Raw genomic sequence first — 11,479 nt, 5'->3', positions numbered from 1 at the left:
AGCTTTATAGAAAATTATTTATTTAGAAAGTTACATAAATGTAAAAAATTAAAGCAAAAAGGGCAGAGCTCAATGTTGCATTGAGTATACACTATTATGAGGAAGAGAGCTGTAAAAATGTAGAATTCTAGAGGGTATAGTTTTTATGCAAAAATTGATGTAGCAGATTGAAAATTTAGTTGGCAAATAGCTACTGACTTTTTAATTTAGAGACATTAAGATTTATTGAGCCAATCTGGCTGCTACCCAGACTGTGCAACATTCAAAGCTCTGAGTTAAAACTCTTTAAGATGTAAGTATGATAACATACAATACACAATGATCTTTACAGAAAAATCTGATTACTTGGATTCCCCTACCTCCTGCCCAAATGCTCAAGAGTTTAAATCCCATGTGGACCATTAATGGACTTCTGTATTTCCTTAAAAATACTCTCTGAGAATTATTAGAACATCAAAGTGACTGTAGCTACTAATAGGTATTTTCTTTAACTCCACAACATGAAAGAAACTATCTTTTTTTTTAAAATAAAAGTTACCAGCCAGAGAGTCATGTATATTTCATATCCTTCAATTTGTGAAAGGACACAAACAAGCCCAGGTTTTCTTTCCCCAGGATGATAGTAGAGCTCTTCACCCAATTGGGTGCCCTGTGTGTCTAATTAGAACTGTTAATGTATTAATGCCTTAAAAGCATTGTTTCCCCCACCCCACCCTGACAGATAGACACTCACTGGCGATGCAGTCATCTCACTCATGCCTCTGTCTCATTCCTCTTCCAAATAAAGAGACGTTTCCTAGCATGGGTCCTGTCATGATAAACACTGTGGCAGCTGCTCCTTTATGTGTTGGGAGAAGTTTCCATTTCTTCAACATTTCAGATCTGCTTTCCAGGCTTGACATCCCTAAGCTGACACGTAGGTGTTTATTTGGAGGCTTGTGTGTGTTGTGGTCGTCTCTACTTTTTCAAGGAAATGGGAGATGGATGGATATGAACTTTTCTCCTCTAACCCCCATCTCTAACCTTTCTCCAAATGCACATCACAGTGGCAGTTAACCTCTCACCTTCTTGCCCTAACTGAAGTTCAGCTTTCTTCCAGCTGGGTCCCTTCTTCATGCCTCCCTACCGAAGTCTCACGCAGAGATTGCGTAAAATGTTCCCTTCTATTGGAGGCATATCCCATAGGCTCCGAGGCAGCCCTGGACTGTCCTCCAGGTTGCCACTGCTTCTGGCACACCATCTCCCTTCTCCTTTTAATCAAAACCTCCTTCCATTTTGGACTCTGCCTTCTGACCATACCACCATCTAACCTTGTTCTGGCTGTCATCCAATTGAGGTCCCTCCTCATTTGGGGGGGGTTTTGATATCTGGATCATGGTCGTCCAAGGACTCTGCCATGATCCTGGGTGACTTTACCGTCTACATGGATGGTAAATTCAGTACTTTAGTCTCAAAGCTTCTTGACCTTCCTGTATTCCAACTACCCGCATGGCTACCTGCTGGACCCAGTCAGCACCACCTCTGAGATCTTTAACTCAGTTTTGACCCCTAACCTTCAGTCACCCAAAACCTGACCCACTGCTTCTTATTGCTCTTTCCTGTACTTTTATTCTACTCTTTCAATTCGTTCTTCCCTGCAGTTTTAACATGCCCAAACCTCTTCAATGTAAAACAGAACTTCATCCCTGATCACAAATCAGCCTCTGGAAAAAAAAAATCAGCCTCTGTCTGTTAATATCTCCTCTTCCCTTCTGAGTCAAGTGCCTCCCAAGAATTATCTTTATTTTTTGCCTTGATGCTCTCTTTGGGAACCAGGCAGCAGATTCCACCAGGTCAATGAAGTTTCTGCTTCTGGTCATCATCGCCTAATTATCCAATCCAATGGGCCATTTGCAGACTTTAGTTCAATCGCTCTGTAGCATTTGACCCACAGTCCACTTTTCTTCCATGGCTTCTACAGCACAGTTCTCTCAGGGTCATCTCATGAGTTCTTTCCAGTCTCCTCGACCAGTTCCTCCTGTTGTTTCCACCCTAAAATGTGAATGATCCATTTTCCTCTTCTTTTTGCATGTGCTTACTGAACATCTCATCCTCTTCTGTGGCTTTCTTCTATAGGTTGAGGTTTCATGAACTCTAAAGGGACGTGAGTGAATGAATAATTACTTTCTAAATAATACATCTTGTCTCAGGAATGATTTAGAACTGCGAATAAGGATACAAAAAAATCCAGTTGAGTAGCACAAAATAAGTATGAGGCAAAAGGAATGAAGAAAAGTAAGGGAGAAAACATAATATCACCCAGGAGGGGTGAGGCTAAATATGCTCTAAGTCTCAAATTTTGTTCAAAGCTTTTGAGAAACCAATGAGATAAGGGTAAAATATCATCATGGGTTACACAATCCAGAAATGCCTGTAAGCTACACAAACCGATTGTTTAGAAATACAACCATTGCTGCTACTGAAAGGAGCAAGAATTTCAGAGTGGGGTGAGGAAGCCTCCAAAGGATAAGGGCCAAATTCTCTAAGTCATTACAGAAGATGAATTCATGAGTTCCCAGAGTCTGTATCTTATAAACACCTTCCATTTAGACAATGGCATCAGAACAAGATTCAATTTAGTTAAAGCAGTTCTGTGACAGTATGAAGCCAATACAATATGGTTCTTGTTCCTAAAGAAATGTTTTAGAGTATCTTGAAGTGAAGATAATTTTGTTCTTTCAAGCAGTTCTCCCTAAATATTTTTTTAAAAGAGCATTTGATTCCTGTTGAGGACATTGAGCATGAGATTCTATTTTGAGGCAAGTATTCAATCTCACAAACTTAAATTTCCAGCTTTGGTCTAAATACTTAGTAGTTATCTGTACCTTGAGATCCCACGGGTATCTCAGTTTCCAAAACTGGACTCATTATTTCCCTCCAAACCTATTTGTCCTGTCCCTCTGTCCTTAACTCAGTCTCATCAAGAAAACTTGAAGTCATCCTAGGCTTTCGTCTCTTTTCCCCTCGTTCCTCACATATGATAAATACCCTTCTGACATACCCTCCTTGTATCTCATGTTTCTGACTCTGCTTCCTAGCTCCACTGCCAATGTTTGGGTTCATTCGGGACCTTATCATTTCTGGCCTGAACTATTGCCATATGGTCTTAACTGGCTTCCTTGGTCCTAGTCTGGCCCTTCCTCCTCTGATCCAGTTTCCATCTGAGCTACCTTTGTATCTCTGGCGTTTACCAAAGTGATTAACACATGGCAAGCAAGTAAGGTAGTTTTACTGGATGGATTCATAGATGGATGAATGAATAAGCACACATGTGGGCCTTATGAGGGGCACTGTTGTCATGCTGCTTTGTCATAGCAGGAGAATTACACCTGTACTCATTCACGTGCTGTCAGGACTAAGGCAGATAGTTGTGCTGAGAGGTAAGTAACAAAATGTTTCCCAGATTTTGAGCCTTCTTTTCATCTTTCTGGTGGGCGAACACTTGAGAAGGAGACCAAAGAACTCCCTTCTCACATTATTGTTGGAAGAAACTCTGAGAGAGGCCTGAAGAGGAGAGCAGGAGGTGAGCAGCCTTCCAGCAGCTGTGTATCCGCCAGCAGCCTGGAGACGGGAGATAAGAATTGACTCAGGAAAGCAGTTGAGACTTAACGAAAGACCCAGGCATGTGAGGAGAAAAAGGGAGGACAACTCACCTGTAACTGGGTGGTATTTGTTGGGAAAGGATGAAGGGAAGGAACTTATATGAAGATTTAGAATATGTGGGAATGTGTGAGGGAGCCCATAGGGAAAATTGTAAGATAAGCGCATGAAACAGTGATTGGTTGAGGTTGTAAAGCAACATTATGAGAGGCTCTTGACGGGAACCATTGTATTCAAGCAGTCAGCTATAGACTGTCATCTGCTCGAAGTAGGATGCCGGCTGTGCTCACATCCATGTAAAACAGTGCTGTGACTTGCTAATCAAAGGGTGTTAGAAATCCACGCAAACTCCATTTTGGGCTCATTTCTCCTCAGTCCATGTGTGAGAGAAGGGAATGAGCAAGAGTTAATCATTTCAATCAGCATCACTTTATTTACGATGCTGGTCCTGGAACTCCCAGGAAGCAGTACGTGTCCTTCAGTCCTGTACTGACGGAAGGACGATGGTAGACAGGAAAATCGGTTTCAAACTGGATGCCAACTCTTGTTAAATAGCCAGGTTGTGACTTACAGGCTCTGTCTTACAGAAGCTGTGCCCTGATCAGCATAGAATATCTGGAGGAGGAAGTGCATTTACTTAAATCTCTTAAGTCATGGAGCCACCCCTTTCTACTTACAGGCATATTGTATCTCTTACTTCCTTTAGGCTAAGGAAGAAGTGAAAATAAAAAGAACAGGAAGGTAAGGTTACTAGCTTTTAAAATATATAATGGCAGTTAGAATCACATTAAGAGCTAATATGCATAAAGTACTCACTATGTTTAGGGCACTGGTCTAAGTGCTTTAGTTGTATTATTTTATTTATTTAATCCTTGCAGCAACTTTGGGGTAGGTATAGTTTTCTGTTACCAGGACACACCTCCTTACAAGGCAGTGGTAGATCATAATTATGGGAAGCTGGGATTCCAGCTGGTCACGCTGCTTCTGTAGCTCCTCAGGTGATCTAGGAAAGACTAGTTGCTTAAAGCCCTGGTGTGCTCACCTGTAAATTGCAGATATAATAGGTATCTTGAACAGGTATATTGAGGACTAGAGATAATATTATATAAAGGGTCTAACATGGTGGCTAGCACAGAGAGTGCACAATAAAAGGGGATTAATGTCAGGTCTTCTCTGATTAAATCCTTTTCTGACCTCATATTTTATAGTAAAAGTCAGAATAAAATTAATTATCCCTATATCCTCCTCCAAGCCCTGGTTTTGTTTGTTTGTTTGAAGTCTCAGAAAAGCGAGTCCTGAAGTAGGAGATGAAAAGACCAGCTTATAATGAGAATGAGATGTTCTTGGCTCTGGCTAATAATTTTTAGCCAATTCTGATCAGTAGTAGACAAATTTTGAGCCCAAAGAGTGAATCAGGTATTCCTAATTTTTTGCAAGTCTGTGCCTGAATGTCTGTTAGTAGAGGCCAAATCAGAAAGAAAAGTTCCACGTATCCAGGATTGAGCCAGGCCAGATTAAGTAATTATTTGGCCTTCCAAAGGGCAGTGCAAAGCACAAATAAAAGAGAGATCAAGCCACAGTGAGCCCTGATTGCATATTTCCCCAAAGCAGACTCAGGTTATCTTAATATTTAACATGAAGTGGTATAGGTTGGTTTTTGATAACTTCAGATGGTCAAAGGGTATGTAAGTGTTTTCAGGAAAACAAAAGGCAGAAGTGATAAGTAGTGCCATGTTGTGGGAGTGGTTCATGAAAAAACTAGTGAAACTACTGATTTCTATCACGAGCATTCTGGGGAGGCTGCAGAATTAGTCAGGGGCTTTGTCTTAATTGTCTTCTAATGAAGATTTGATTTCATTTGCTCTTTATAATCTCTCAATCTTATTTTTCTCTCTGTACACTTCCTTTGTTTTTGTTTTGTTTTGTTTTGTTTTTTTGCGGTACGCGGGCCTCTCACTGTTGTGGCCTCTCCCGTTGCGGAGCACAGGCTCCGGACGTGCAGGCTCAGCGGCCATGGCTCACGGGCCCAGCCGCTCTGCGGCATGTGGGATCTTCCCGGACCGGGGCACGAACCCGTGTCCCCTGCATCGGCAGGTGGACTCTCAACCACTGCGCCACCAGGGAAGCCCTGTTTTTAATTTTATGGTGTTAAGATGTTCCATGCTTACTATTCTCAGTGAAGCAACTGAGCTCTTCAGAGGAAAGACTGTGTCAGTCTCATAGGTAATATAACTAGTTATGAGGGGACTTGGCTTTACTGCTGCTGGTCATATTTTTATGTTACCTCTACGTAATGAAAGGAGTGATGGAGGGGTTCAGAGAAGCAATGTGATATCCACTCCTATAAATCTGTTCAACTACTGCTCTCCCAATCTGTTTTAGCTTTGTTAAAAAATATCTTTTAGGCTTTTTCATATTTTTTAAAATAAGTCTTCCTTGTGTCAAAGCACTACATTCACATTGTTTACAGAGTTCTATAAGGCTTGTCATGAAAAATATCAGTCCCTCCAATTCCACTCCCCCACCTTTCACATTTCCCGTAACCAAGAGGCAAACACTTTCACCTATTGTTGGATATTTTGTAGCTGTTGTACATATGGACACCTTGTCCACCCTCATCACACACACACTTCCCACCCACTATCCCATCCTCTCAGTAAAGTTTTATAGTATTTAAAAATTTCATTGGCTCCATATGCAGCATTTAAATAACTATAACTATACAAATGCTGGTTATACTTGAGTAATGTAGTATACTATAATTATTTTTCTTTGCACATTTTATTTTTCCTGGAATTAACAAGTATCTTTTTTTGAATGAAAATTCTTTTTAAAATAATTAATTAATTGATTGATTTTTGGCTGCATCAGGTGTTAGTTGCGGCACACAGGATCTTTTGTTGTGGCGTGCGGGCTCAGTAGTTGCAGTGTGGGCTTAGCTGCCCTGCGGCATGTGGGCTCTTAGTTCCCTGACCAGGGATTGAACCCGCATCCCCTGCACTGGAAGACGGATTCTTAACCACTGGACTACCAGGGAAGTCCTGATGATAATTCTTTTTATGTATTTATCACAAATTCTCATCCAGTTGTCTAAATCTCTTATTAACACATTAGATATTCTATCAACTTCACCTTTTGGAGATAACTTTCCTTCCCAGGGACTTCTTCTTTTTTTTTTTTTTTTGTCTGTGAAATATATTAAAACTTTGCTGATGACAGTTGGAAATCACAACATTAAAACTTTTAACATAATAAAATAGCTGTGTTCGTGAAGATTTTAAAAAAGTTTCCTAGGGCTTCCCTGGTGGCGCAGTGGTTGAGAGTCTGCCTGCCGATGCAGGGGACATGGGTTCGTGCCCTGGTCCGGGAAGATCCCACATGCCGTGGAGCGGCTGGGCCCGTGAGCCATGGCCGCTGAGCCTGCACGTCCAGAGCCTGTGCTCTGCAATGGGAGAGGCCACAACAGTGAGAGGCCTGCGTACTGTAAAAAAAAAAAAAAAAAAAAAAAAAAGTTTCCTAAACCAATAAGAGAGAAAAATTTAAAAGTAGTGAATATAATACAAATTAAACATCAATTGAAAATAGGAGTCAGTGTGTTAAAAAAAAATGAAGAGGTTGGTCAGGTATAAAGGAGGTCATCTTAAATTTCTAATACTGTTACAGTATGTACAGCACAGCCAGAGACTTCTAACTCACTAAAATTTAGACAGTGGCTTTCAAGACCTGCTGTCCTTCTAGGGTCTCATCTTGGGATTTCCTTCATCTCTCTCTTTCTTATGTTGAAGGCTCCGTTCCTTCAGTTATGGGTCTTTCTCTTCATTTCCTCCCCTATATTAGTGGTTCACATCCTTCAGTAGCTTCCTGAGAAAGAAAGGATGGTGGTAAACTTTTTGAGATTCGCATATTCTAAAATGTATTTATTCCACCTTCACATTTAAGTGATAGTTTGGATTGATAGTTTGCTGGATACAAAATTCTAGGTGGCAAATCACTTTCCCTTACAACTTTAAAGACGTTGCTCTGTTGTCCCGCAGCTCCTACTGTTGTTAATGAGAAGCCAAAATGTCATCATTGTTTTTGATGGTTTGTGTGTAAAACTTGTTCTCTTGGGATGATTATTTTATATCTGCTCTTCTTTCTAGTGTCCTGATACTTTTCGAGAATGCACCATTAATGTCGGTCTATTTTCATCTGTTGTTAGGCGTTCACTCTGGAAACTCATGTTTTTCAGCTCTGCTAACACTTTCTGAAGTTGATTTTGATTTTCACTTTGTACATTCTCGTATGGAACACACCTGTTATATAATGCAGTTGGATCTCCTATTAATGCTCTCATTTTCCTATCATTCATCTACTATAGAAAACTAATGCACTAATGTTATTTTTCTATTTTCTGAGGGATAACTAATATTTATTTCAGGGTTTCCATTGTGTTTTGAGTTTCAACAATCATCTTTAAAATTTTTTAACATCAACTTTACAACCATATAATTTATGTACAACAAAAGACACTCACTAAATGTACAGTTTGATAAATTTTGACAGTGTATAGTCAATTAATATATGAACCATTTCAATTATACCAAAACATTCTCTTTTGCTCCTTTGCAGGGTTTCATGGTACATCTTTTCACCCTTTTACTTTCAACTATTTTTACATTTAAAGTGGCTTCATGTATATTATCATATAGTTGTGTCTTTTTTTCCCCTCCATACAGATTGATAATCTCTGCCTTTTAATTGGAGTGTTTAGACCATTTTCATTTAATGTAATTATGTATCTGGTTGAATTTAAGTTGACCATTATGCTGTTGGTTTCCTTTTTGTCCCATTTGATCATTGTTCATTTTTCATATTTTTCTGCCTTCTTTTGGAATCAGTGAATATTTTTAGTGTTCCATTTTATTTTCACTGTTGTCTTATTCACTATAATTCTACTATTATCTTTAATTTTTTTCAAGAACTCTTTTCTTGACTTCTAAATATCCTTTTTAAATACCATCCTGTTGTTTCGTGGATATATATTTTTCCTTTTTACCTCTGTGAATGTATTAATATATTTTTGAGGTTTTCTTCACCCTGCATAGTCTCTCCAGTTTGCTTTCTTCCATCTGTTTATTGTGTCCCTGTCTTTCATGTCAGAGGCTTTCCTCAAATGTTTTGTAACATACCATAGGGGGATTCCATTTTGGATAGTGACCTACCAACCAAATTGGATCTGCTCTTTTTATTTTTAAGGTGATACACAGCAAAAGTAGTAGTAGAGGGAGAACAGAATTAAACACGTGCTGAGATGGGAAGCCAAGTCACAAGAATGAGTCAACAGCTGATGAATGCATTTCAGGGGATGACAGGGGGGGATACTACTGGGTCTCTGGAGGTGTTGCTGTCTGTTGTTTTCTGAACGGGGATGAATGACTTACCAGGCTTATGAGGTCAAACTGAGTGGCTACTGAAAGAGTTTTCTGGATCTTCCATTTCCTTGTGCATCCTTCCAACCAACTCCCAGAACCAGGTTAAACCAAGAGTGCTTGTATCTTACAACCTAACAGGCCTTAGCATATACACATAATAGGAGGCTTAATTAGCAGAAACAATTAGCATAAAGTGTAAAATCTGCAGGTTATACACGTTAGGCTAAAGGTGTCACAGAATCCCATTCTATGTCAGTGAGGCATGTAGACACTAGGAGCATATGCTCTGTGGCCAGAGCTTCTGGATTTAAATCCTGGCTGTGTGACCTTGTGTATAGCACTGAACTTCTCAGCCTTATTTCCTCATCTGTGGGGATAATAATCAGAGACAGTGCCAGAATTTCTATTTAGAAGTGGCTTGTGCTGGCAGTATGATTGGAAGGGGAGTTTACACTGAGTTTGCATAATGCTTTTCAAAAAACTCAATTGCCTGTATCAAAGAACGGGGAGTGGCTGATTGCAGGTGTGTGTGTGTGTGTGTGTTAAAGATAACATTGGCATCCTCATTCCTAATAACAATGTTGGTTTATTCTGAGGGTTAAGTGAAATGATATATTTTAAAAATTCAACATAATGCCTAGTAATAAATATTCTATACATTATTAATGAGACTATTAACTTATAATATTTTTATTATCAGACATATGAATGAAAGCAATATGACAGAGAAGAACAAGAGTTTCTTGAGACGACAGGCAGGTCCTGATGTTTCTACATTGGTTCTTAACAACGGGCTTAATAAACCTCTACTCCAGCCCTGGAATTGAATGAGTGTTGGTCTGTTTACTATACCAAATCCTCTCTTTAGCACTCTAGAGATCTCCTTTCCTATGGCCAAACTGTCTGCTTGCTCAGTCTTTGCTTTATTACTGTGTCTTGGCTTCTAGAACTGCATTTCCAGAAGACTCTCTTTTTATTGTATGCAGTGACTTGCTCCCCAAACATGCCGCTTCTGATTTTAAATTTGTGTCCCACCAACAAAGTTCAGTTTCAACTCCTGGTGGACAAGCATCCTATTTTTTTTTTCTTCCTAGACTGTTCCCTGCATGAAGTCTTTATTTGCTTTGCAAATCTCATCATGCCTGTATGATCGGGCTGAGACAATGCCCGTGGAAGTACAATCTTGAATGTAGAAACAGTATTAGCTACTCTGTGGTTTTCATAGAAGGTTGTACCTGAGGGTACAGTAAAATCATACTGTTGATCAGGTCTTATAAAATGTATTTTTCTCTTATTGATGCTCATTTAAAACTTCCCATGAATTCTTACAAAAGTTGAGATATAGTTTTAAAAAGCCATTGTTGCTAAGGCTTAAAGAAGTAAACGCCCTTTGGGATAGAATTAGAGAATCCGTTGTGTGCCCCAGCTGTTGAAGAAAGCTCACTGTTCCTGTGGTTTACACAGCTGAAGGCCTAAATTTGCTTTGACTCAGTCTCCTTCCTCAGCACCCTCATGCTGACTTTGTTATTTACTTCCCACTTTCTCCTTGCTAAATTTGATGTTCTTGCTCTGGTTTGGCTTTTCTGATTAGGCTTTAGCCTGATGTGTCCCTTTTTCTCTCTGAAACCCTTAAAAGGAACTCCTTTGCGTAAGGGTGTCCACAGATCTGACTTGTGGCCCTTAGGAAGGCCCTGACTCTCTGACCCTTTAGTGAACCGTCTGTTCTTCCCTGGTTCTGGATGGGAAGTGGGGGGATTGGACATTCTACAAGCATTAAGGACTTTGGGTATCATTGAGATCACTAGTTCTCAACCTTTATTTCTATCAACAGTTATCAAGGATAACTTTCACGCAAACAACACGCTCCTGTGAACGTAGCTGGATTTTGTGAAATTCATGCCGTATTAGTTATATCTTTATTCTTTTCTCTCTCACTCAAGAATGCAACTGGAAATGTTAGTGTGAGTGACCTTATTAATGGGATACCTTTAAATCTGTAATTTATGGAAAATTTATAAACTGCATTGTTATGAGACATAACAAATTACTTAAGTTTCACTTCATAATTGATCAAAACACTTCAGTGAATTTTAAAGCTTTTTTTTCTTTAAAAAGAAATTCTTAACAGTGGAGTTCTTTTTAACGGGAGCTGTATCTGAGAAGCCCATCATACACAACAAATTTAGACAGAATTTCACTGTTAGGTTAGGGCCCCAGACCTCTATCCCTTCAGTGGTCTTTGAACCCTAAACCCCTCCATAAAATCCTTAGGGCTGGGCTTCCCTGGTGGCGCAGTGGTTGAGAGTCCGCCTGCAGATGCAGGGGATGTGGGTTCGTGTCCTGGTCCAGGAGGATCCCACATGCTGCGGAGCGGCTGGGCCTGTGAGCCATGGCCGCTGAGCCTGTGCGTCCGGAGCCTGTGCTCC

The sequence above is a fragment of the Mesoplodon densirostris genome, chromosome 11 (genome assembly GCF_025265405.1).
Source record: "Mesoplodon densirostris isolate mMesDen1 chromosome 11, mMesDen1 primary haplotype, whole genome shotgun sequence".
Taxonomy (NCBI): Eukaryota; Metazoa; Chordata; class Mammalia; order Artiodactyla; family Ziphiidae; genus Mesoplodon; species Mesoplodon densirostris.
Note: the sequence above shows the minus strand (reverse complement) of the source record.